This window comes from Sparus aurata, chromosome 5 (genome assembly GCF_900880675.1).
Source record: "Sparus aurata chromosome 5, fSpaAur1.1, whole genome shotgun sequence".
NCBI lineage: Eukaryota > Metazoa > Chordata > Actinopteri > Spariformes > Sparidae > Sparus > Sparus aurata.
In genome coordinates this window covers 9,433,527-9,461,341 of record NC_044191.1, presented here as the reverse complement: position 1 = coordinate 9,461,341, position 27,815 = coordinate 9,433,527, and the positions used below count along the sequence as shown (strand labels likewise).

General features: G+C 44.2%; 1 protein-coding gene across 3 annotated transcripts in view; it reads right to left on the bottom strand.

The window, feature by feature from the left end:
- Window positions 1–27,815, bottom strand: part of LOC115581881 (tetratricopeptide repeat protein 28) — a 208,250-nt gene that overhangs the window by 100,848 nt on the left and 79,587 nt on the right. The gene's annotated exons all lie outside the window — the stretch shown is intronic.

Genomic DNA, 27,815 nt, shown 5'->3' with positions numbered 1-27,815 from the left:
AGGAGGGAATGAGGTGCAAAGGTTGGAAATGTAATCCGAGAAAGACAATTACCGTCACTTATGGTGTCTTTTGTGAAGCGGGCCTGTTTTTATCAGTGACGCTAATTTATCTCAATGGTATTTACAGAGGAGCAAGAGGATGGTGCTCGAGAGGGAGAAACAGAGAGAAAAGGCTGTCAAACCAATTCCCACCAACCCCCGCTTCCTTCATTATCTATGGCTGTTGGCTACAGAAATACTTAATTAGGTGGCTGGTTGTGTGCTATTGCTTTGTCTGCCTCCTTTGTTCTTCATATGTATATATGGCTTATCATTAAAACACCAAAAGATGAGAGGTGATGGCCGCTTTTATTCTATATGAATGAAAAAAAACGATGCTACTTGTCTGACTTTCTATTTGTGTCGGTGTGGAAAAACATCCAGTCCAAATGATAGATTTATGTTTCATATTAAAAATTACCTCGTAAGACAATATGAGTCTAATTATCTCCTTAATTGAATGAGAGTGTCGCTGGTTCAAAGACGCTTTTCATACTAAAACAACTGAGTACTTCTGAGCATTTCCCTCCAAACTCTGCTGAACCTGCAGCAGTCAGGTCTCCCGCTGAGCACCTTTGATCATGTGCGTATAGGAAGAGGCAGGAGCTTCAGGCGTCGAGTGAGCAATGGGCCAACACCTCTCCCCCATCTCTGATAAACTTGGATGGCCAAAGGTAAAGGGGCCAGTGCAGCCCTGTGCAGGACACCCAGGCCACCAGCTCCACATTCTTAATCACACCGTGGAACTGATTCAATTCATTTGGCCTGGGAGCAGATATGAGAGCCATTACGTTCTTATTAACAGAGTGCGGAGGTGGAGCCACACCTGAATGCTCTGGAAATGGGCAGCGCGCTCAGCTGATTCCACTGTAGGAGTGATGCTTTGGAGGAGGGAGGGAGGGAGGGGGGTTGGGATAGGGGGATTCCTGTTTAAAGACGTGGGAGCTAAATTTGATTAATCCATAAACTGATTTACTACATCTGATAATGTGCTGGTAACACATCCACACAGGGACTTCCATGATTATATCAGTTATGGTTCATGGCTATCTAAGATGAGGTTAAGCTCGGGGGCTCAGAAGAGGGAAGGGGCATAATTGAGTTAGCATTCTACGCTATGATATCTGCCAAGGTGTGTAAGTGTGACATGTTGCCTGAGGATGCTCGGCGTTGGGTTGGGTCACCCGTTACCTGATTTTTTAAAGTCTTACCTCACTTGAAATTATAATTATCATTTAATTAGCCATAACAAGGGTACTCACTTACAGAATAGGTCATTGCGCCACATTCCATTAATCAGAGTTGAATTAGGTGAACTATAATTCTCTTACAGTAAACCTCATACATGGAACAACCTGAAAAAGGCCCTAAGCTTGACCTAAAACCGAAAACCCACAAACACAACACCAACTAGCCCGAGCTCCCAGTCTGGGCAGAGTCACCCAGAGCAACCACTAGCTGCTTGGTTTACTGCCAGTATTGTCAATATTGACCTATCACACAAAGATACATCTGTATTATATGTTTGCGGTAATTTATGACAATTCAATGCATAATGAAGTTTACTGTTTCAGTGTATTGGACAATAAAGTTTGCTGTTAAACTGTGGCTATCTGAATTTTTACACCATAATATTGGTATTGGCATTGCCTCCAAACTGAGTATCTGTCAGGCTCTAGTTACAATACGATGAAACAAGACAAGGTGCGAAAACTCCTCCCTCCACAGAAAGGATCACATGGGTTGTATGCATTAAGTGACAGCTATAAATATGAGAGTAGAAAATGTGTGAGCAGATGGATGGAGCACAAAGTGCCAGCTGATCGGTCCAGAAGGCAACTGTACGCACATCACCAGACCTCAAGAGGAGGAGGAGCAGGAAGCCACTCCTTGGCTTGGTGGCCAAAGACGGATCGCCAGGATGGTATTTCCGGAATGTTTAACCAAAGCCTCGGGAAGCTCGAGGGATGCTGAAATTATACACCCCCGCTCACAGGCTGTGCAAGACTCCGAGCTGTTACTCACAGCTCAAAAGAATGCAATTTATGCGTCTGTTTACTAACACAAGCACTTTGTTCTAAACCCCAGGAGGGTCACGCTCCTCCACCGAGTCAGTTTCAATTCCCCATCAAGGTAAATACTGTGTGAAAGTGTTCCCACACACTGGCACAGTATGACTGGAGCTGGTTTGAGTTTTCCAGACTGATCAAAGACAGAGTTTGAGAGTGCAGTCTCTTCTGTTCCTACACTCAGATGATACGTGGGGCTTCACGGTTCATGGCGCGCCACATGCTGACGTCAGAGGAGCTGGAGACACATGGAGCAGTGGGGACTCATAAAAGCAACACAGGCATTACGTCAACAGAGAGAGCAGACATACACTCTGAGGCACACATGTCTACCTGACTGTAGCTGCAGAGCCAGGGGGACTGTTCTGTGCTCCAGTGCGTGGCGAGCATTTAAGATGTGCGCTAGTCAACAAGAGTTCTTGTTGACTTAAAAAAAAAAAAAAAATTCTAAAGCTTGTTTTATAAGATGAACTAAAAGAGCTTGAGAACTTGGATTCCCAAGTGTTGTAAGGTCTGTGGGAGAACCTAATAATTACAAGTTGTGAGATTAGAAGAGAGAACAAAGAGAACAAAAATACATCTTCAAGTGTGAAAGGCAGCTACCCCACCACCATCACCACCCACCGCCCCCTCGGGCCTCCCTCTCAGACACATGTGTCATTAGCCATCCTTTCTCTCAGGCTTGATTGATGTTCTCTCTCCTAGCACAGCCATGCATCACTAATCATTTCATATGAGACTACGAGCGTTCTTGACTAACCATTAACAAACCATTTAATGCCGAAGGACGGCTTTAACTGGCTGACACTGATTGGTGCTTTCATTTTAAGATGACTCTCATCAATGGCCAAGGAGCAGTATGTGTCTGAACAGGCACTCTGTTTATTTAGAAGAGGAATTACAAAATGTACGGGGCTGTACTGAATGTCATGTTTTTGCATTGGAAAATTCTACTGAAGTTTGTAAGTGATGCTCTTGTCGTTTTTCACGATGTCATCGCCCTTGAAAAAGTTCATCCTCAAACAAAATCCCCGAATTTGAATAACGTGATTCATCAGATTGAATGAGTTAGTTTTTTACTTCTTTTAATTTAATCAACTTTCTTTCGGTTTCTCCAACATCGTACTGCGGTAGTTGTTGGTGTGAGAGTGATGACGTGTTGATGGAGCGCCAAGCGAATGCAGATACATAAGATCTTTTCCTTGGCAAAGACTAAAATAATTTACTATAACAGTGTTGAAGCTGAAATATGTTTTTTTTGTTATTGTGGATATGTGAATGTAATTTATGGTGCTGTTACATTGCTGCTAAACCATGCCTTTAATACAAGTGTGGGCTCCCTGTGTGAGGGGCAAGAGGAAACAGAACAAAACAGCTCTGTGACCGCCGTGAAAATTGTTTTTGAAAGGCTAAACATCAACAAATATGGAGTTTAGCGGGATATGTCATTAAATAAAAACATGTTTTGGAGTTTTATTATAAATGTTCAGATCACACATATGAAAAGCAGTCTTACTGAGCCACCACTGTAATCTAATTCTACAAATGGGATAATACTAATTATATTATTGTAACCTAATATTTATCTGCAACTGTGCAGCTCCTTTTTATGGCTTATGATGCCAGAAATTTAACAAAAGTCTAGCAGCAAAGTTGCTGGATTTGGTGCCACTCCTCTAATATCAGCGTGGACTGGCAGGGTAGGAGCGTGGGTTGTTAATGTTAGCCCATAAAGCACCGCGAGTGACCAGGTGACAAAGCACTGTTCTTTTTATTTGATGACTTGACTGACAGCATGAAATTGTGAACAAATTGCGAGCATCCATGCTTTTCCGTCTCCATCAGATCGGTGGTTAACGGCTTTGTGATAGTAACAGGATTGGCATGCTAATGAAGGAGACATCACCACAACTGAAGACGGCATACTGGAAATGTTTGGTCGCTTGCATCCATTTACATTAATGCTACAAACAACAACCTATGAAGTATGAGGGTCTTGAAGGGTGTCCAAATTCAAAAGCGGCATTTTTAACCACCACCTCTTGCAATTCTGTTCAGAGGGGCACTGGAAAACGAGGGGCACGGGTAAAAATTGGAAATGGGGTTGAGCCAAAAAATCTAAAGGTTATGAATGAAGCTTCGAAGCTTTAAACTATGTGGTACAGGCCCAGAAATATCTCAATTTGTTGACTGCTTCCACTGCCTTTTACTGGCTTCTCATGCTGCTTATGAATGCGTTTTTCTCCTCAGTTTTGTTGTCCATACTCTTCAGTGTTTGGTCAACTGGCAGCCATAATGCGGACTCTCACTAAGACAGTGCCCTCGCTTTCCTGTAGAGTTGCTGAATGTGCACGAGAATGATAAGCTCAGACTAGGGGAATCCTGGGGAGGCTATGAGGCATTTTGCGAGTAATCTGACCCAGAGGGCAGGCTTAGGCCGAGCCATGTAGTAAAGGACAATGAGCCAGAGCAGTGGAGAAACTCATACACAGCGGCTCCCCCCCCAAATGACTTTAGACACGCTTCCGTCCGCAGAAACAGATTATGGCTGTTTATCCTCTTTTCATTCTGATTTTTTACATGTGTGAATTGGAGTCTTTGGCCTGATAATGGCAGTTCTCCACACCTCCCTCTCAGCTATCGGCAGTCCAGGCGCTCCGATGTGTACGTTTGAAAAAATCAATTGCTACAGCTGTGAGATGAGAGTGTAATACTGAATACATTTTGTGTTTCCCCTTCTAATCTTCTCCCTCAACATGTCAGACAAATTGTGCTGCCTCTGCCAAATCTAATATAACTGCCCCCCCCCCTGCAATGTGTGCATATATACACACACACACACAAACACAGCCGACACATACACGTAACAGGAGGGCAGGCTGGAAGTGGTGAGAAATGGAGATTGACAGTGTGGTGAGTGGTAATCACAGCCAGGAGAGGATCAAATATGTATGAAAATGCCATCTTATAAAAAAAAAGAGGAGTCTTGCCACCCTGGAGGATAGACCACGCGTGTAATCTGCATCCTGTCTGTCCTGAAGCCCATGTGTTCCTGCTCTTCAATCTCATTCACTCAGACCTGAATTATTTGTGTTTTTGTATTGAAAGATAACAACTGCCCACAATGCATTCAGGATTCAACCATTCAAAGCCCTACTTCCCCTGAGTCATGGTTAAGTCCCCTCTTCCACCCCCCATCACATTTCCCATCCAGTTGCTTATCGCCCTCTCCCCCTCGGAACCCCCTTGCACCTCCCTTTTCAGCAAAACTGCAATTCCGCCACTGTGGGTAATTTTATGCAGCGATTTATCGCGCCACATCTCGTGACCACCTGTCATGTGGCGATAGCATTCTCGGTGCTATTTAGCCAAAGCAATTACCAGCCAGGGGGTCTCTGGTTCAGTCAGCATCTTAACACATAGCAGACCTCCATCTCATGACTGTGGAAGCGGCTGTTGTAAGCAGGTCTCCTTGGAGCTCGTGGTATGAGAGCTCTGCGTCTGAGATGTACAGACGCAGAGCTCGAGTGTCTCAGACAGGATCAGGGAGAAAAGGGAACAGCGTTGAGGAAAATGAGCCATCATCAAAGCATGCGTGAAGGCTGCCCATGCTGCAGACGGCGCTGGAACGGCAGAGTGTCGCCATCTTTGTAATGACAGCCTATTTAATTGAAAAATCCACTTCTTTGTCTGAGAGCAAACAATCCAGTGTAGAGGAGCCGGGGCACTATTCCCTGGCTCAGTAGTAAACAGTGGAATAGCAAAGAGAGGACAAGAAAAAAAAGGGAGAAGGGAGGGAGAGAAAGGCTGAAAGAGGGGAAGAAAATAGTAATAGAGCAGAAGGAATAAAAAGTAAGCTGAGAGAAGGAAAGTAATAAAAGAGGGGCATAGATATGGAGAGAGGAAGGAGGGATTACAGATAGGGCCGAGATAAAGAGGCGAAATTATGTGAGGTTGGGAGAAAGAAGATGAAGAGAGAGAGAGAGAGAGAGAGAGAGAGAGAGAGAGAGAGAGAGAGAGAGAGAGGGAGGGAGGGAAAGAGTGAAGAAAGGGGGGAGGGGAAGGCGAACAGAGTAAAATCCAAGCTCAGCACTCTTCCTCGGGCTCAATTTCCAGGACATGATTAGTTTGGAGTGATGACATGTAATGGGTGCAATAAAAAAAAAAAAAAGGCTGCTTCTCCTACTCTCAAAGAATCATTCCTCCCAAAAATAGATGCCTGCACTACAGCTTAAAAACTCTGGAGACTAGTAGCCTTTATCTCTCCTCTTTGTTCCGCGACTGCATCGCTTGTAAACCTCGACTAAAACAACCCACTAAGTATCTGTCAGTATCTCTGTGTCTCCCCCTGCAAAGCACCCTTGGGTAGTTCCAGCCAAGTTGCTATCACTTCGTAATTCTCAACTCGAGAGCTGCTCCTAAAAAAAGCTCACTGCCTGCTTTTGGCAGGAAATGTTGGCCACTTATTTTCACCCTGCACAGTCATGTGGCTGCTGGTGGCACCAGCCTGGCGACAACCTCATGCCTCCCATTTGCTCATTTTTACTAGGAGAGCTGGATCACATCGATTTGTGCGGATCCTGATGAGCAATAATCACAGCAGTCTGGCATGTCTGACCTCTCCAAGTCTTGTTAGCATTTAGACAACAATAATAGAACAGGTTTTTGAGCCAGCATATTGCTTTCAGCAGGGATGGGGATTTACAAATTGGACAAGCATTAATAGCAGAAAGCTTTCTAGAGAAAAAAATAAGATGGAAAAATTGTGTTGTCACAACTTTTCGGCAGAACTGTGCATCTGTAACTGTTCATAATGTTGCCTTGACAGCCTGCTGTATACGTTTTCAAAAGAGGAATGCAGAGAGAAATAGATATCGGAGTAACACAGAGAGGGAAAAAAAAAAAAAGATTTGGCCATTTCTGCAGGGAATGTGATGGTTGGTTGACACAAACACAAGCTTCGCCTAGCAAAACACTGCAACCAGCCCCCCACAGAGAGCTTGGGACTGCGATAACCAGGCAAGAGAACGGAGAACAAAGGGAAATGAAAGAGCATGAATATATCAGGAAGAAAGCTAATTGACTCCAAAACACTTGCAAGGGGTTTTGGGTTCTGTGCGCTCCCCTCTCATGCCCTCCCTCCCTCCCTCCTCTCCCTGTGCTTGCATTCCTCAACTTATAACCTCCTACTCTTCCTCTCCTTTTATGTTCCTGACATATTCCCTTTCTTCACCTCTGCAGAATAGCACCACTGCTCACTGTCCATTTTCTGATGCCTGCTTCCTCTCAACCTATGTGTGCTACTGACCTCCTTTACATTAGCCGCCAATGCAGACAGACTCGACAATGGCCCCACCCAGGCCCCCTGCTGCTGCAGAGTCCCAGACAGGGTGTCCTGGCCTGGCTCTACCCCAGTGAGCAGCAACCTGGTCTCAGCCCTTCACACCAGATTGACTCCGTCTGTGTTAGCACCCTGGTGCCTAATGCAAATACGGTCCATCTGCTAATTCTAATCCATCCGCCCTCCATTAATGTACAGACACAGACTTACTATATGCAAATGTGTGGCGTAAACAAACTTGTAGGGGATGAGATCACATCCTATCTGATGGATCACAATACTGTAAATGTGATTAATTGATACCATCACTGTGTTATAAAGCTTTTGTGTGTCCTATCAGCTGATGATCGATGATGATAAAAAATAAATGGCAAGCTGCTGTTGCGGAATCTCTAAACATATTCTTGTCCCGCAGGGCAGACACATACACAGCAACATCCTCTGAGATAACAGCATCCACAGGAATTGAATTCCGCGAGCGCACACACACACACACACACACACACACACACACACACACACACACACACACACACACACACACACAGGTAGGCAAACACGTTACACACATGCGCGGGCTCAGCCACCACAGTTTAATGCAGGCACACAGAGCCTGAGGAAAAACATGAAAAGAGGCTGAATTTAAGTGTAAACATGGAGAGGGAGGATCATGAGAAGTCCCTGTTTGTGGATGCTAAGAGATTAGCTGCGCTTAAACAGAGCAGATACATGTACTAAATGTGCTGCAGAGTAGTTAAGCTAATCGCACACATCCTAGGGATTAGCCCTTATATTTGTGTTAGGGGAACTCTAGCAAGGCAACACCATACACACCCTAGTAACAGAAAACAGAGTCACACACAGAAGATGCAGTGTCACTACAAAATAAAAAAAAGAAAAGAAAATCAATCTGCGTCAAATCTGCAGCAAAATAGGAGGGACTGGTTCCCACTGCGATGTGGCCTACAAATATAGGCCAAGTGTATACTGTATGTGAGCATCATGTGTAACTGTGCATTCATTATTCCCATCTTGTTGTGTTGGTGCTTAAATCTATGCAAAATAGCTTATGCTGCATGAGCACAAGTGTGTGTGTGTGACACAGAGAGTGTAGTCAGTGCCGTGCCGAGCCCCTGACTTTGCACATCTCACGCATGCTGGATGAGTTCTTTCCCTATAATCTCATTTAAACCCCCTTCACACACCATAATTCAATTCTCTCTTCTAGACAATGACCATGTCATCTTAATCTGGCAGGTAGATTATACAGCATCCCACACAAGACTGCTAATGCTGAGGAAATGGCTCGGGCTATTGTAAGCTCCTTCAAGGTTGGATGGGCTGCTATAGATTGCTTTAGAGGATTGCTTCTGCCACTCATGTTTTCCACCACTGGTTTCTTGCCTTTAATCTGAAGAAGACTTCTCCTTCTTTTTTGCAAACATTTGGGAATCCTGCTCATGTTTTCTGTTGGTTTGATTGGTTAAACTTCAACAACCCCAATGACATGCACCTCCAAAGACGCTCTGCTCATGCGTTTTCCATACATGCGATGCAGCTTCTAAACAGCTTACTATATATTAGTTCTCCTCTCCTCGATACGAACTACCAATGGGCCTCATCACAGGGAGGCATCTTGTTCTAACCCTACAACATCACACAATCCCACTGACCAAAAGGCAGACCTGTTGTAAACACTTGCAGGTGTTAAATAGGGGAGCCGTGGTGAGCTGCTGGAGATATCGAGCTGGCAGAGCGCACGTCTGGCTTACGAGTGGGTAATTGAGCCAAAACAAAACGGGCTAATAATCTGTATTTCTTCAAATCCTGCTTGATAGCAAGTCAGATATAATTAGAAATTTTAATTACTGTCAGTAATCAGCTAGAACATTGAGATGAAATGGAGTGGCAGGTGTGAACACACTGGTTGTCTGGCTGTGGACCTGAGGCAGCCCACATGAAGTCTCCCCAGCGTGCTCAATCGGATTATGGCTAAACCATCCAGCCATAACAGGGCCTATAAGGCCTCCTTCATACCTTAACCACTTATCCTGCCTTGATCCACCCAGCAAGGTTCCCTTAACACTGGGCACCGCTGTTTGCCTTGTCATATGTGCGTGCGTGCAGGAACCGGGAGCAGTACCGAAGAAAAATAGAGGAAACTTAGTGGTGAATCAGACATAAAATTAAAGCTATTTAAAGATTATCATACCATGTGTAAACCAATCAATCGTGAGGACACATTAGCATACTAACAAGCAGCTCTTTAGAGAATCTGCTTCTGCCATCCAGTCCTGCTGACCTCAGACTAAACGCTGGAGCCGGAGCGCCAGGATCACACAAACACTAATGAGCTGTGATGCGGGCCAATGTTACGAGTGAGCAGCTCGACAGGATTACAATAGCCTACATGACTTTACCCCTCTCACCCCGCCTTGAATAACGGGTCAGATTCTCCTGACGCAGTCCAGCTAATGAAAAGCAGGGACCTGACAAACATTCCTCAGATGAATGGTGCAACAAACAAACAGATACCAGTGCAAACAATGAACCACACAATGAAAATAACATTATAGTCCGACCACAGACCTCTGGAATATCGCAAAGAATAGACAGAGGGTGCAGACAGTCATGAAACTTGCTTATTTTGTGTGAGACCACAACAAGTCACACTTTAAATCATTAGTTTAGCTCACACAGAGTTCTGAAGCTTTTTTCTATCAACACATAAAAGCAACATCTGCTCTTTGGTCGTCAGAGAGTTTGGCTGCTTTGACTGTTACAACACAGTATTGAGAGCCTCTCAATAGCTCCATGAGCTATCATTTAAGGTGTGGCCAGCAACCACCATCGAAGCAGAATCTGCAAGACTATATGCCAAACTGTGATCCAAGCATTTACGTACATCATGTGGCATTACTGTGCTCAGGCAGTGATAACATCAATGGAGTCTACTTTCATCCTTTGAGCGTTTGTCTCCTCAGAAGTAGAATCGACTGTGGAGCAGAAGGTTCCTCCTGCCTCCAGGCTGTTCCTGTGGAGGTCTTCTCCTCCTCTGATCAATCCCCTGTGTCGCTTTGTGGGTCGTCCAACGGGCCAGCCAAGCAGACAGCTTAAGTCAGACATGCTTTTCGCTTACTTTCGTCTCCCTGTGTTGACCCGAGGGAACGCTCTCCAGCTGGACTAAGTTTGCCTCCCTTCCCTTTATCTCCACCGTTGCAGGCTGAAGTTGTTTTGGGTGACACACTGCTGGATTGTCTCTGCCGTGAGGATGTGAATATGGATGTGTGTTCTGGGGGAAAGCGCCAGGGTGCTCAGTGCATAGTAAACCTCAGAGGTATGCATCATGTCTCTGCCGAATACGTCTTTGTGGGCATGTCTCCATTGTGAGCTCTCAGAACAATGCTGCCAGTGTGAGCCAGAGCTGTAAAGTAGTCTTTGGTGCGACCAGGTGTCTCCTGAGTTGATCCCAGGGGTCCCGTGTCAAGATATGCTTCTGATATCCACACACCTCTCACTGCTTCCGAGGAAGGAGGATATGGTAAGAAGGGGGCAGATTGAGAGGCCCCTGAAGATCACATCCCACCACCGAAGCAGGCTAACACGCACACAGAAAGTCGTCTGTCCAATTTCTCAGACACCGTGGAGTCAAAATGTAACCCATAACCCAACAGCTCATATTCTAGGAAGCTATGGACAGAGTATCGTAAAGCAAACTTTTTCTGAGCACATCTGCGCTTATCTGGATTGCCTACTTTGATCTGCTCAAGAGATTTATATCAATATACCTGTTAAGTTATTTCTTTTTATTATAAGGTCTCTCTGCCATTTGATAATAAAAAGGGGGAATTTATGTGTTTTACATGCTATTTCATGTTCTGCTGCCAATGCTAGAAAGCCAAATAGTATATGATTCATCACTGTAATCCCTACATAAGATATGAAAGCACTTGATCTTCTGAGCAGCCAAAGACCTGAAAATGGATCTGAATGAATTCCATATTAATTTATTCATACACCTAAGAGTTTCTGTCAGTATTAACTATAAAGCATCATCAGCAGCGCCCCCCCCCCAAAAAAAAATACTGCTCCTCTGTCACTCTTTTCCACTTTGAACAGACACAAAGATGTCAGGTAAATGGATTGTGCCATTTGGGTGTGCGAGCGGCTCTTTGATTTTAAGATATTAATTCAAGCCTGTCTTTGTACTCATGCTTTGCTGGTTTTTCCAGATGGAAACTGAAATAACCTCAATCTCTTTCCTTTGGAGAACTTTAACTGCAGTCGGAAAACACCATTTTTAGTTAATGTATACTCCATTTCACAGTGTTCTTAAATTGGCAGCATTTGCAGTCTCCATCAAGTTAAAGTAAGGAATACATGGCTCACAGTTGTCTGCAAACGTCTGAATTTGGTCTGTGCCAACCCGATCTACCAGGTTTTATCCTCATCTAGTGTTCCTCTACATTTAAAAGGACAAAGCAAGGTTCTCATGCAGAGGCAGGGGTGAGCAGTATAGAGAGGAAACAGGGCTGTTTGGAAGGACATGGCTATATATAACCTCCCCTCTCACCTCCCATTCTGTGTCTGCCACCAGTTTTGCACAGCAATGGTCCCAGTTGCACCCTAGTCATAACCAAATAGACAGCTGGCAGTCAGTTATGTTCCCACACTTCCCACCAGAACAGGGTCCCTCAGCACCTCGCAATGTCAAAAGCACCATTCAGATAGCCCTAAATATTTAATCGGGACAAGTAGAAGGCAATCTTCTACATCCACTGGCATTAAACATTTAATACCCATCTGACATGATATCTAGTCAGCCGAGACCAAGCCAAGACTCACGTGTGATAGAGAGCTGCAGTAGTTAATTTACGCAAAGACAAATCCCACTGTAAAAAATTCAGAACTCAACGCGGCTGAGCTTAGGTCAAATTCAAGGATCTGACACACCCCCAAACAGACGCACACACACAAACTGGCTGAGGTGAATTCCTATACAAACATTTATCATCTGTGAGAGGTGAATCACGGAGGAGGCTGGTGAGTCCCATCAGTCATGGCTTTAGACTAAGGTTAAAGGCGGGACAGGGCAGCCACTGTCAGCGCACACAAACCAGCCAAGGACAGAGAGGGAGGGCTGAGGGCGATATGCTGTACACCATAAAGATTAAACAGCACAAATCCACACAAGGGATGAGTTTTCTTATGACACAGTTATAGTACAGATGTTGATAAAACAGACCACAAGGAGTTAGGTTCATAGTTGGTAGTTGTAACGCCACTGATTTTACACATTTAAGTCTGTTTGCAGCTCTTGGGGCAGGACTACAAGCAGTGCTACACCCGATTAATATGAACAATTTGGGGGTCTACGATGAACTGTTAGTTGTGTAGCATTACCCCCTTTCAACCAAAGCAAACCAAGTGCTGGTTCTTGCTGGTGCTTCCTGCTGGTTCAGATTTGGTTCAACCTGCAAACCCTTTAAAAAACATTGGCTTGTGAGCAACCGTGGAATTAAATTATTCGCTCACTGTATGAGACCCCAATATCTCCGCATTGCTAGGAACAGCTATGGTGGACTACATTGTCTCTTTACAAGTATTGCTTCTGACTTTGCATACCTACATTGACATCCAGACGACTGCTGCTACAAATTAGCTTCATGGTGAAAATCTTTTGTTTATTCCACTGTGGATGAGTCAGAACAGCGTAAACTAGCTCTGTTTTTTTTTGTGCCAGGTTTTGACAAGGAAGAAGAAAGCATTACGTGAAAAAGACATCTCTGGTTCTGCTGCCTTGATTCTGATGCTTTTCTCAAACCTGTTCATTCATCATGAGTCTGACAATATTATAGAAGATGCTAAATTGATAACATGACTGACTGCATACAATTGAACGTTAGAAACATACATTTATCAGTAGTGATCAATAGCAATTTGAGTGGACTTGTTTGCCTGGCCATTAATTGATGGATGAGCAGGTACATGGAGCTGAAAAAGTGTCAGGGGGGCCGTAGCAAATTTGTTCTGCAATGAATTGGCTGTCAGGAAATTGCCGAATATATTCAATGCATCAAATCAGTGTTTTACTGCACCCCTAATTTTTCACAATAACATGTGACCAACACGAGTTGCAGGTCTACACACGACGTCGGAGCCTGGAGGAAGACGGTGTGTGTGGTCTGAGTCAATAGTATCAAGTGGTGTTGTGCAAACACACGCGTACTGTATAAACTCTTCATGCACACGCGGATACAGATGCAGATACTGGAGGTGACCCAGCGCAGTGACAGGGTGGGACGTGACTTGATTAAGAATGGCGAGGTAAGAGTGATAAAGTACCATCTAAATCCACCCACATCCTGTGACCCTGCAATAAGTCAAACACCAACGACAGCCACATACACCATAAATAATGCTGTCTGATGTCAGGCTGAGCGGCCCTCCCTCGGCCCAGGTTTAGATTCATTGTTTGACTAAATGTAAGACTAAAGTGGAAAACTTTGCTTTCGGGAAAACACACACAAAGCAGACATACCCCAAAAAACAACTAATAAGATGCTAAAGGCGGCTAAATCTACTTGTCTGTTCTCTATTTTCAGGCTCTCCTGGGCCGCATGCACAGACACTGAGGCAAACACAAATATAGCACACTCACTGAATCCTGACTCGTACTTGTGATAATTCATGCAATAACACCCAAACACATGAACACATCATGTGGGGTTAATAGAGCAGGTGTCCACTGCAGAGCGCTCTCTGCACCCTTGGCTCCTGAGCCAATATTCTAGGCTAATTTGAATAAAAAAATCTGCAAACATTTGCTGGACCATTCAGGCTAATGTTCAATCTGCTCCTCTTTGACACAGTGCCACCAGGCACCTCATTTCCATTCCTGAAGCCAGCACTGCAGTGTCATGTGGTGGGACTAGAAAGGGGGAATGAGTAAAATTGGAAGGAAGAGGAAAAGGAAAGAGGGCTGGGGATGGAGGGAATGGCGTGTTGTTATACCTGCAAGATGAAAATGCTTGAGTATTCAGCTTGGAAAAATATTGTGAGTCGTACACACGAATGTGTCAGCAGAGCATCATCAAGGTCAAGGTAGAAAATAGAATTATGTTGCTCTTTAAACAAACCGGCACAGGTGCAAGAAAATGCAGGAAGAAGCACAAATAACTGACAGAGAAATAATGGCGTGGAAAATACATGAAATTGCAGGGAGACTCCTCCGTTTTGGGTAAACACTCACCACAGCTACTGGCATTCTTAAGGTGCTGCCAGAGAAACACACACACACACACACACACACACAGACACATATCCATCTCAGCTGAGGTGTAAACCTCTAACACGCATCACCCCACCTCCCACTACTTACTAAAGTGAAACAGCGAGGCAAACAGACAACAGTACAATTTCTTTTGGAAAAGTAATAAAGGACAGAGGCAGGAAAGCATGCTCCCAGGACGATATACCGCTTGCTTTTATGCATAGCAAGAGTTTCCACTCAATTTCCTCCTCTTATTTCGGCACCATCCGAAAGATAATATCTCTCTCTGTCTCTCTGTTCCAAAGGCATGATGAGGGTTGCATAAAATTAGCTGCTTGACAAGAGGAACGTGTCCAGGGGCAACATGGAGGACCTTGTTTCCAAAGAGTCTCGACACACTCTGCTCAACCCCCCATATCCCCGAGTAACAACACAAGATCAGATAGAGATGGGAGAGGCCTGTTTAAAATAAAATAGCGCCCCACAGACACTCTTCTGAAGATCTGAACTGCCAGCAAAAAAAAAAAAAAAAAAACAGAGCGTAAAATTATGAACTCGGCGCTGACATTTTCGACATGCTTGGTCTTACTTGTAGGTTTCTCTCACCCAAAATGAATTATGGATTTAGTTTATGTATAACGAATATGTGTTGTTTCGTTGTTTATATCAGTCAAAAGGAAACAGAAGCTCTTGTCAAAAAGCACAGAGGTGAATCTCTCATCTCTCACCCTTCGTGCACTGAAAACAGACAGGTCCGAGTCTTAAATGCTTCATCTTCTCTCTGGTATCCCAGTCCAATTACAACCCGTCCCACCAAGCCCTTTCTTTCCACACTCGCACGGGCTGTCAGATTCCGATATGGAGGGCGTTGCAATTTTGAAGGTCGGTCAGTCTGCACACTTAACCTCATTTCCCCAACACTCTCGCTCTGCCTCCCCCGGCAGAGCCTTTTGATTGGTGTCCATTTGAAAAGCGGGCTTTGGGTTTGACGGGAGGGGTACGGAGGACGGGGAGATCAGAGGAGCTGCCACGTAGCCTGAGAAAGGAGCTTTTTAGAGCACGACTCCTGACTGCAGTCAGTTATAATGGTTTTCAATTAACCAAGGGAAAAGACTGAGAGCTAATCTGGGCTAGCACAGGAGAACCCAGTCATGCAATATTCATGTACACAAACTAATGAAAGCCCAGATTAGCCTACATATTTACATGGGTTCGGTGCTGTGTCGTCCACACATTAAAAGAGTGTGCTGCTGCCATGAGGAAAGAAAGAAAAAGACGAAAAAGGGGAGGATGGAACATTGGGAAAAGGAATCAGTCGGGGAAGAGATAATGAATAGTAGAAAGAAGATCAAGAGAGAAAGAAATCAAGGGGGAGTGATGAGAGGTCAACGGGACGTGGCGGAGACCTTGAACGAAAAGGAAATGGGATCATGAGATAAAGAGGTGAAGAAAATCAAGAGGAGGTACGACTCCTCAAAAGAGATTAAGGAGCATCTGCATTTTGCCTTTTCATCCGCCTGAGCCGCAATCAGTCCTCTCTGAAGGCAGACACCAGCCCCCACTCAAAATGCCACCAATCTGAATGAGTGATCTTGACAAATTGGGCTGCCAGAGAAATGAGGATGCTCTTTTGACTGAGGAGAGGGGCTGCAGACAGTGGTGAGTCCACGGCAGGACAAAGATATAACTATAATTGGCCGCTACACTCTCCTTCCCCTAATCTCTGACCACGGAGAGCGGCGGCTGGAGAAAATGGGACAGCAAGCACGGACAGATTGCCACAACAGCTAAATGCTCTGCGACCACGAATTTCAACAATGTCTGAAATGTTATGTGCACGCATCAGAACAATATGGGAAATTCATCCGTAATCCTTAGTAGGTCACAAAAGACTTAAAAGACTTCAAAGCTGGATTAATGTGTGACTGGACATACCAATTCCACACTGGGTAACTTCTTACCAAGCATTAACATTGTATGTCAAACAAGAAGCTAATCGTGGGTTTAGTTTGAAAATATCCTTTGACCTTTTGTAGAGGTCTCAGAATTAATTTTATGCTCCACAGATATCTAATTTTATGCTTTTACGGACTTACACATTTGCAGAATAATGGAAATGTCCTGATATTTTTCTTCACTTAGGAAACCACTGAGCCTGGTGTGCTGCACATTGTTCCGTGTTAACCGCCTGCTTCTGTTTAACTTCATATATAAGATGCTTGTGTACATACGCTGAAGGGCTTACAGTGAAATGCAATATGGCAAGAAGACAATTTCTGGCTGATTTGGAGGAAAAAAACTCTCATTCTCTTGTTTCAACTACCCAGGAAGACTAATGAATTCACAGTTCTACCAATGTGCTGGCCTAGCAGGTTCTCCCCCCCCCACTCATCTTCACCTGCCTCAACTTTCAGAAATGAAATGTGAGAAATGGGCCAATTTACAGCTAAAGGCTGTTTCTTCCTAAGAGACATAAAGATGGAGAACAGATGATATGCAGTGGTAGATGGAGAGAGAAGAGGGGTTTTAAGTTTAGACAGAGAGAAAAAAGGAAGAAGAAGATGTGAGACAGGAAAGCAAGACGTTGGCGTTAACATGAGTGTCATCTCTGAGGGTAGACGGAAGTGCTTGAATTGCATTTTTAGCCTTTAACGTCTCTTTTACAAAGAGAATGGAGTTGAAGAGAAGCTCTTGATCTTTCCAATCAGCTCCTATGACAAGAGCTGCTCGGATATGCAACAAGCAGAAACAAAAGAGATTGTCAGCACGAGGAAGTTCGCCGCACTCAGCGAAGTTTGAGAGAAAGATGTAAAAGAAGTTGAAAGAAGCAGGCAGAACAAAGGAGGGACGACAGAAACGAATATGTGAGGTCCTCCGCCATCTGTTCGCAATTATGTCTGGGGTCCACGCTGCAGCTGAAATACTCTCCAGCCCACCATTTGCAACAGCTCTCTTACATTATCTAATCACAACACTTTCATCATTCTCCTTTATAACAAAACCATGACGCAATGTATGTTCATCTAGTCACGTGTCTCTGCATTGTCACCTACAGGGAGCAACATATGAGGTGAGGTGTTAGCTGTCTGAAGACACGTGAGGAAACCAGGTCACTGTTTTTTTTCTAAATTCATTCCATAATGAGACACCTACAGCGCCTCTGACAGACGTAGCGGCAGTTTCAAGGCAGTTAGAATAATCTAAGCACTGCAGACTGACAGAGACAAAGCCTTCTGATTGCTGACATCACATCTGTTAACTCCTCAGCACAGCTTTGAGAGGATGAGACCAGGAGGCGGGTGGGCCAATGGGTGGGGTATCATTTCTTGCCTCGACCCCCGACCCCCCGCCCCCACATACACACACACACACACACACACACACACCCTTCACTTCCTCAAGGGACCAGTTAAATTTTCATTTGATAGGAACTGGAAAACCACCATCTGTAATTAGATTACAAAAAGATAGATGGAATGAAAAAAAAATCTTAGTTAATTAACTCAAACCATATTCTAATCAGGTTTCAGAACCCCCCCCTCCTCTCAACAACCTCCGATCTGAATCCTCTCACAAATCCCCCGGGTATCACCATCACACAAGCCAAGACGAGACGGGCACTCAAACAAGATCATTTGACGCTAATTTCCCAAACAGGAAAGCACTTCAAAATGCGCTCTGATGGAAACAACTGAGCATGTGCATCAACAGCTGATGTTAATAGAACTCTAACTGGATGAAAGGTTGAAAAACATCTTTTTTGTCTCGTGCCGTCTTGCGTACATTTCCTGAGACGAGCAGTTCCTGTGCGAGGGCGACAGTTTCCGTCGCTGCAGGAAGCAAGGGCAGGGAATTAAATGAGTCCCTCTTCATGGGAGTGGGGACAAGTGGTTGTGATAACAGTCAAAGAGGTGTCTCTGAAGGAGTGTCGCCCGCCACATTCGCATCTCTATTATCTGTCAACCTGCCAGTCCATCTGTCTGGTTGCCACACAGTGCTGAGAAGACTGACAAACTCCATTTACATCCAAAACATGTATCTGTTCAAGGAGGAAGAGATGCACTCCAAATGCAGCACTGCGATCATCGACTTTGCCTTTGTTCAACGTTTTTCAACACTTTCTAATTATTACTCCTGTAGATATAAAGAATTCAAAGTATTTTATGAAAGCTGTCTTGCAGACAGTCATCAGACTGACAGCTCAATCACGCAGCCATTACATTTGTCTCTCACTTTGATTAGAAATCCATTTCAAATGTCAAGTCAGTTTCTATTTTTTCTGAACAAAGCACAGAATGAACAAAAAAATAGACAGAGGACGGACTCAGCTGAAAGAAGAAGTGCATGAGATTACATGTCAAACTGTGTCTCCACACTCCTTTGACATTAAACAAAGTTACATTCCTCAGGAAACAACTACACGCCGAGTCACAATGTTTGTTTACATTAACATCTGGTTAGATAACCCCTGTATCATGCACCATCTTACATACTATTTAACTGTCCTTGATGTTTTTTCAAAATGTATAAACCTAATTAATCTCAAATACATGTTTGATGCTTTCATATCGCATTGATACCAACAAATTGACTGCCGTTAGGTTGGAGACCTAATTTATCTTTTGAGCCACAGACTAAAGAAAATGTCAGCTAAGTTTACCCAAAACTAGCAGTTAGCTGTTGTTGTGTAGATGTCAAAAATGCTAGCAAGGCAACACAGTGGATAAAATAAGCACAGCAGAAACGTCAGATTGTCTGGATCACCGTGTTCTCCGAATCAGAATTAGAATTTCCTTTATTTGTCCCGCAAACGGGGACATTTCTTCATCACAGCAGCCAAAGGACAGTCATACTGTATTACTGTTACAATAGATATAGTAAAAAATAAACAATATAATAAAAAGGTAAGAAACAGAAATAGAATCATATACAAAATATAATGTTTTACACTGTGAACGGTTTAATTGTAAGCAGTGTGGCAGTGTGTTGGTAAATAAATAATAAATATGTGTATGAAATATTGCACAGTTAAATGGAGAAATCGATTATTTTATTTACATAAATATCTTTAAAAGTTACAGTTACGACTGAGAGTGAAAACAGGCACAAACAAATTTGCTGATTTCAAAAAGGTTTCCACCTGAAAGTGACTGTTGGTGTCAGTGCCACGTCATAGTGATTGAGTCTATTAATCCAATATTTTTAGTGACACACGATAAATATCTCACGAAAACATCAAATATCAACACATGTATAGCCTCATATCACAATAACCATCTAATAATGATATATTTTGCCCCTATCCATGTGTAGAACAAGGACATATCTTTTCCTGATGAACAGCATATTGTATGCCTTACCAAAAACAATGCATCTAAGTCGAGCAGTTGGGCAAAATTTCTATTCATTAGGGCTGCGAACCGTGTAATTTCATCAACTACAGAATCACAGCAACAGGGACAAACCAACTTATTAAATTAGAGTTTTAACATGCAGCCAAAAAGACACACTTCAAAACACCAACTGGCAGAGAAACACCCAACATTGTCAACAGATTTGAATGGTTCATTAGGGACCAAGGGCACGTTGGCACATGTACGACTGCTTTAATTTCTAAACACCTGCTCACTCTCGACGTAGACCACAAAACACAACCAGCGCGGAGCTTTTCCTCCTCTCCAACAAACAATGCTGTTCTGCCATTTTACTGAGAGCGGTACCGCAGCCAAGCCATCTCCCCTGAGTGTACACATGCATGTGTGCGAGCGTCACAAGAGCCACCATCACAGCAGCCTGCACCTGCTCTGCCTGAGGCCCTACACTGTTAGCCACGGTAGCAGCAGCAGCACAATGCAGAGATGGTCGAATGAGTGATAGAAAGCTGGGAGGAACAGATCTGTTGGCGTAAATGTCAACATCTCAGCTCATACCAGCTATAGAGCATTTGGGGACCTAATATGAATTCATATGAATTTCAAGCTGATAGATGTTGAGCTTGTGTGCACTGCAATGCTATAAATAATACAATGTCCCAGTTGTCTGGAAGAAAATAAAACCCAATGCTTTCAGGTAAGAAGTCTGTGTGCAAGTTCAGCTGTGAGCTGCGAAAGGCAGGCAGCTTAGCCTGTTTGAGGGTTTCTGCTGCTGGTCAGAGCCTGATGGACACATGCAGCCGTGCTCACTGACAGACTCAGGCATGGATAATTTCACATGTCCAAATGCCAGCCAGCATGGCTATGTTACAATAATGTCCCCAGGGCAGTTGTAGAACTGTGCACTGCAGAGCAGCAACAAACGAGAAGCAGTCAGTGTCTGTAAAGTATAATACATCCATTCATTATACCACAAGGCTGCGCAGTTTGAGTCAGCACCTGAGCGGTACCTTAGTTTCATCCAGACCTAATGGGGCAGCTGTACTAGACTGTTCTATTGCAGGATTACGCCTGGAAAATACTATTACAGCAGTTCTCTGCAACTGAAAAAGACAACACTGTTCATAGAAAGAGGAAGAGAAGAAGGCACACACATACTCCCAAACGTAAATCGGGAGGGTAATTTCACACCTGAAGCGTTACACCAACTGTTGTGTGCCAAGTTACGGTCTTTTGTTCCAATGAGTGATCATGTATCTTTTTTTTACAGCCCTCATTGGAGCAGCTGGAATGAGTGCATATACCTGTTTTTATTGCAGAAGACGGAGTAGCACTCATGGCACTAAACATGTTCTGTTCAGCATGATTTCATCACCAAGAACACCCAGACAGGTGGCGAGGGCGGCAAACACATTTTACATGGCTATAAAGACAGGCATTACTTAAAATAATGTAACGTCACACCGTAGACATTGTGTAGCGTCTGGCCAGCCCCTGCAGAAGTGCTCAGCCTTGTACAGTATATTTAAACAGCTAAGAAGCTGCTGATGCTTGAGATTTCACAGTGGTAACTGGAGCACCCTCCAGACTGCTGAACAATACACGCGCTAATGTGGCCTCTGACCCCAGTCACAGGAATATAGATCAAGAGAGAGGAGGGGAGTTACATGCAGGCTAGAAGAGAGGAGGAGAAGGTACAGAATTCCTGTATCTCTGATGGATGATAATGTCGCACAGTTTCCATAAATCATGTCCTATCTGACATAACGATATCGCTCACTTGTCAAAGACAGCCATTTTCCAAGACTTTAAGACAAATGCAAAAAAAGAGGATTTTAGAAAGCACATATCCAGACAGAATGTGGGATAAACAAGTTGACAAATATATTTGTGGACACACAAAAGGATCCTTCACATCATTTTTGAACACGACTCTTTCAAAGAAAGGCAGCGCAATGCAATTTAGAGGAGCTGGGAGGGTGGAGTGTGCATTAAGGTTCAAGTCACATCCGCAGAAGTAGGCTGAAGAGTGCCAGAAAGAAACAGACTAAACACTTTAAGGTTTTAGACTAAAATAGTCATGAGAACATGCACGACAGGAGGTAGAATTGTTGGGGTGAACACAGAGGGGTTAGAGAGGAGTCATAGTGAGGGGGTCAGAAGGAATGACAGAATTCTATTGTAGGTGGCTATGGCTCTATTAGACTGCAAGAGATTCTGTAGTCCAAATTATGAAAACTATGAGTTATGAGATGATGTGAGATGGTGGGGCGTGGGGGGCTGAACAACGAGGGTATATTCTGTATCCTCATTACTGAATCTACTCTGCGTGCCTGTCAGTCACCACCTGTCCGTCTGCCTTGTTAAGGGTGCTGGAATCATGAATCTCCCTTAGGAGGCAAGCCTGCGGAGTATATGGAAGCGCTCCTCACCCACATATATTACCAACTATAAACATATGCCTGACATAAGTATCCCAGTATAAGCCTCATATAAATAAATCCAAAACTTACAAGAAGGAGCAGCAGCTAAACCTAGCCTCAAGAGACGGAGAAGGAAAAGGCTCAGTGGGTCGTGCTCGGCACCATTTCCCCTTCCTTCCTGCAGGATTTTACAGCTGGCAGTAAAAACGCTTTCTTAGCTACCCTCGCCACATTCAGCATGGCAGGAAAAGTAAGAAGGCAGGGCCAGACAGGCCAGAGTGACGGCAAGGGGAACTAAAACAATCTGCTCTGGGCTTTGTTGTTTCTGTGACCCCTGGAGACAAACTCTGCTGAGGCCGTTTGTGTGTGTCTCCGCTACACTGTTTGACTGCAAAAACATTGCACAGCACCTTCTCCTTTAAGACTGAAAGGGAGCAAGACTCAAACTAATCTTGTTTGCTTTTCTATTGCACTACATGCCATGTATCCACGTGGGCAGTGGTCATGAAAATTCAGGGGTTAATTGACTCCGTTTTTTTTTCACAGTCAATAGTCATCAATAATCTACTCCACGAAATTGATACTGTAGTGACCACTCAGGTGCCAGACCAGACCGTCAATCCAAGGAAAGGAATGTCTAGTCCAGGCTACAGCTAAGCCGTGGACACACTCCTGGAAAATTGAGCCTTCAAAGAAGGGCTTATGAATCCCATCTCTGACAAAAGAAGAGATGGAATTAGTGGGATTTAGGGGCGTCAGCATGAGGCAGGGTGGTATTAGCGATGCTCTTCACACGTCTCCATCCAGGCTGGATCACAGGCCTTCTTTAGAACACACTAGCAGTGAATGTCTGTCACAACACACAGCCCTGCGTTGGATGGAGACAGCTGCAGGGCCTGAAGACAGAGCTGATACTACGCCCGACCCACTGGAACCAGTCCAGTGTGGAGTTACAAAGGAATGTAGGAACTGCGGTCTTGGCAGCTGTAGTCTGATAAATGTTGTGAAACTGAGAAAAGTATGCATGTTTTTCAGGCCATATGCTGAAGAGATGTGTCCCCGGTGCCATTGTCAGCCCTTATTCAAAACATATCTTAGCAAGCTTAAGTCTGAAACACTGGCTCTCTTCATAATATGCAAGGCTGAGTACATGATACAGAAGCTTAACAAAGAAAAAGAATGAAAAGAATAGAGCTTAGGTCCTGCAGAGGACTGTTCCACCTCATAGAACAAGGAAATGTGTTCTATTGATGTGGTCCATCAAGTCAGGTCCGCTTTATTCCCCGCTGAGGCACCCAGAGGCAGGCACCTTCTGAGCCCTGAGAGCAGCTGACCACACCCCTGGAACAATGACCTCAATAAACTCAAACAGAGCTCCATTTGCTCGAACAGAAGCACTGGGGGGTAAAGGAAAGCTGAATCAAATCAGAAATGAGTGCTCTGAGGCTTGGAGGAACACATTGCAAATGGACTGTTGTACACATAAATCAATCTTTGCATTTACCACTCGCTATCCAAAAATCCATCTCCACACTCACAGTGAAATGTGCCGGTCCCTGCAATGAGGATAAATGGGAGCAGGATGGCCCAGTCACTATTGTCTCTGTTTTTTTCTACTGTTGTATTCGACAGTGGACTCCTATGCATACTGCAGACCACTGCGTCAGAGAAAGAGCTAAGGGAGGCCTTTGCTCAGGGAGCTCTTCTTTCTGTCCTCCATCTCTGTCCAGTTCTCCCAATGGGAGGTGGTGGACTGGGATTAACAGACCGAGTACAGCACATAAATTTCAACTGTATTGCTGAGTCGCTGTTCCCCACGCAACCCCCTCCTTACCTGAGCCGATCCCCCGCCCCCACCCCTATCCATCCCAGGAGGATGGGCCAGGAGGCTGGCCATGCAGCCGCATCCCGTTCCGCTCGGCATGCTGGGCCGTAAATACAGCGCAGCATCAGGGACAGCAGGTGCTATCACTCCCTATCATTAATTATCCCTGCTGCATCACTCTAGGGCCTCTCACTCCGAAACTCCAAATCTCCTGCACCATCTTATTCTCTAGCCCCCAACCCTTTCCCATTTTCTCTCACTTTGTGGAATTCCGACCATCTCAAATTTTATCAGCCTACAGCTCGACAGCAATTCCATTTCTTCTCCTCAATATCCACCCATCTATCTCCTTATTTTCTCCAATCTTACGATCTAGCTCCCATTCATTTGTTCCCTGATGTATCTCAATCTTTGTCCAGCACTCTCAGGTTCTCCCAAGCGACTCCTTCCCCCACTGACAGCCTTGCCCGCTTTCTTCCCTCCTCAGATGTGTGTCTTCCAGTGCTTGCCTTCACATTCTGACGGGTTTTCCCTTGCTGTAAATGTATTCCAAAACTGCTGTGCTGCTGCCAGCCACGAGACGTCACATGGACTGATGGAGCGCTGGGGGGAGAGATAGCCCTTTCCCTGACCAAAGCTCATAAATAATACCGAATCAAAGAGGGAAAGCAGCATGAGAAACTCCCTGAGGTGAAAAGCCAATGAACATGGTCAGAGATGTAAGAGGGCGCCTGCTGATGGTAAAGTCTGAGTGCCCAGTGTGTCTGGCCACAGAAACATGAGCAGGGCATCCTGTCCCTCTCAGGTGAGAAGGCTTCTTGTCAACTGTGTGAAACCTTAAGAAACATCTGGCATATCCACAAAAACAAACAGTCCCTTCCTTCTGACTTGGTCAGGCCGCCACGAGGCATAATGTGAGCTCTGAATGCAGAGGCTGGCTCTGTAATAAGAGACCAACCAATATATTAACAAGTTGAGAGTACTTCTGCTCCGGATAATATGTGATGATGACTTAAAAACACATCTGGCAGCAAAAGACAGAGCCCTGGAATGTGTTTTGGCTGTTGCTAAAAAAGAAATTCATGGAAAACCACAGCAGACCTCAGTGTCTGATACAGGCAGGTAGAAGTCTTGCAGAAACTTGCCAAGCTACTGGAGTCAATAATTCATGTCCGAGATAGGGTAAACACAATGTCCACACAAGAACATGAGCACAAATGACAACGCCTGGTCCAGCCGGCGCAAACCCGTCCCCAGTGCTGATTCAACGCGCACTGGTACTCAGGTTGAGGTAATTAATGACAACTGTCAAAGGGACGAAAAAGAGCTAATCAGAGGGTTTCAATGACCACAAGGAGAGAAGTATCTTAAACATGCCAATGAATGAAACACACGTTTGCTTTTGGTTACCTGTGTTTGAATGTTCATGAAAACATTTGGGACAAATTAAGTACACAACTCAACAAAATATGTAAGAAAGGTGTAGTATTTTCAGACATTTAAAATAAATAATGGTTAAATGATATCTTTAAGGCACACTGCCATCTCCTATCTGACTCAATGTTACTTACAGGCAATGTTCATATTTTACGGACCCCATTAACCCTCCAGGCAGCGACCCCATTTATGCCATCAGGCACAGCAAGAGGAACCTCCTTTTCCCTTTAAAAGGAAAGGAGGTACCTGTGAATGTTGCACTTGGCTTTTAAACCCGCCTGGAAAAAGCTGTATCTCCTGAAAACACTGATTGTCTCTGGATGGACAGTCTTATCTGACCGTTATCAGAAACCCGTGTTATGGCAGTCTTTACTCACATGTCTCCTCTACCACATTTTAACAACGTGTAATAGACACTCTTTCTGAATCAACTCGGGCGGTCTGAGCAGCTCCACCAAAATTGCAGAAAAAGAAAGTAAATCACACGAATCCCCTGTGAAAAAAGATTTCACTCTCCATCTCTTCCCAGAACTGATAAGCTATCTGCCAGCAGCATTAGAGGAACGGCTCTCGCTTCTCTTCAAAATCACAGATCTGGAATTTTGACTCATTAGTGTAATCCATTATAAAGAGGTGGACAGGACACTCAGCCTGAATCAATTCGATTCTCCTACACTTTCTATTGATTCCCGCCAAACTAGAAGTGGAGTAAGGCTACAGATTGAAAAGCAGATAAATAAAAAGCTACACTGGGAAAATTCAAGGATCTTTTGTGACATCAGTGCACACCTTCTGAAGAGAACACCGCATTCTAAAGAAATCAGTTTCTTCACAATGTGGAGCACAATGGCTGGGTTTATTCATTTTTCCTGCATGCCATTTTCAATATGTAATCACAGCGGAGGACATCGATGGCATTGAACCTGAGTTACAGTGAAGGATATTGTCAGAAACATGCGCATACAAGTGTGCGGCAATTCAAGTGATTGTGGACAGCTCCGTGTGTTATTACTCTAGGTGCTCGTGTTCATGGTTATGCATCTGGCATCACCAACAGGTTCATTAATCAACATCACACAGAGAAACTGTTTTCCTCCTTGATGAGAGCCACTGAAATGAGTCACCTTAGTTAAATAAGTGATGAAAAGAGAATCTACACGTGAAGGACAGAGTTACTATCAGGATTTCTTCAGGTTGAGCGCATATGACTGCGGTGTGGCTGGGAATCAATTCCTGCAGTGAGGAAAGGATTTTAGTCCTCAAAGGGGGGTCTCATGGATGATTCTGGCAGATACACTGCACAGCTGTACAAATCATTACGGCATGCTCACAGCTTTTATTTTCTCTGCAGATAATTCGCCGTTAAGGAGCTTGGTTTCCATCATTTACTTTCATCTCATCTTTCAGGACGGGATTATCCACATTAATGACACTTGGTGTGGAACAAACGGCATACAGAAATCAATTCTGGCAGAGATATCGCACAGATCACACACGCATTACAGTGGGTTTTTCACTACTACCAGTGCCTGTAGTAGGGGGTTAGACTTCTTCTGACACAACTACTGGTAACTCGTGCGAAGACTAAACACCAGCATCATGTCTCAGCTGAGAAGGCAAAAATATCTGAGCCAAGAGGGAAAAAATTCCCGCAAACGTTGATTTTGCAGTTGCACAGTATTTATGAGAGGAAGAAGGTTCAGAATGATGCAAAACGCTTAATAGAGGAAAGAAATGTGTTGCTCATCCTTTCATTTTTTTTTTTCTGTCACCAGTGTGAAGCCCACTCTGCAAGGCTGTTTCTTGTCAGGCAAGTGCCCCCTGCTGGTAAAAATCCTAACCATAGGCATTTTAGTGCTACCATTTTTTTATAGACCCCGGATGATTTTCACATATTTTCCATGTTGTAATACTCCAAGGCTACAAAACTGGAGCAATAGGAGCAGGCATGCTGAATAACATTGCAATCTAAGAAATCTAATGACTAACTGTGGAAACAAGAAACAACACAGACGTTTCGGTGCTCTCCTCCAAAC